The sequence below is a fragment of the Chrysochloris asiatica genome, unplaced genomic scaffold, assembly GCF_000296735.1.
Source record: "Chrysochloris asiatica unplaced genomic scaffold, ChrAsi1.0 scaffold00004, whole genome shotgun sequence".
Lineage (NCBI taxonomy): Eukaryota > Metazoa > Chordata > Mammalia > Afrosoricida > Chrysochloridae > Chrysochloris > Chrysochloris asiatica.
The window spans coordinates 3,004,954-3,005,679 of NW_006408522.1; positions in this window are offsets into that span (position 1 = coordinate 3,004,954).

Sequence of the window (726 nt, forward strand, 5' to 3'; positions counted from 1 at the left end):
TGGTCAGCAGCTGGACCATATGCCTTATAGTGTATTCCATTTGAGATTCAGTCTTGGAAGGGGGTTTGCCTTGAGGGGACCTGACCACTTGCCTTGATGGCTCCCTGGGGAACAACTTGCTTGTTCTTATAGTAGTCCATTGGACTGCTGTTACTGTTTTTGATTTTTCCTGCTGGTCTTTCTTTCAAGAAGTATCTAATGTTCTTCTGGCTGCTCCAGACTGGTCTGCTTGTCATTTCACGTGGAATGTCCCACCTCAGAAGATTACGGTCTTGTGCAATTCAAAGGCTCTGCAGGGAGCCTCCTTCACTAGGCAAGTTCTAGCCCCATTTTAGTTATTCCAAACAGTTATAGGCTGAAGACAGACTTACAAGCTTTTTCTGGTGATGTTTCTGGCTATTCTTCTCTCTCCCCTTCAGATGTCTATTTTACAATAGTAGGCAAGGGAAACCAAGATTCAAACGGCAGCCAAGCATCTTAACATCATTTCCATACTTTTACCCATTCAAAACATGCCTCAATCTTTGTATCCAAAAGTCCTGTTCGACGTTTATACTTAGATCATTATTTACCTTTGCCCTATTTAGCCCATGTAAACCTGTCTAGCTATTCTCCCATACACCTTATTTTTCCTTTCCCCTTCCCCTTCTAGTGTATCCCCACCCCAGCACCCAAACTATCGTGTGTCTATTCAACACCCTGTGTTCCACCTACTCCTCCCTCCCC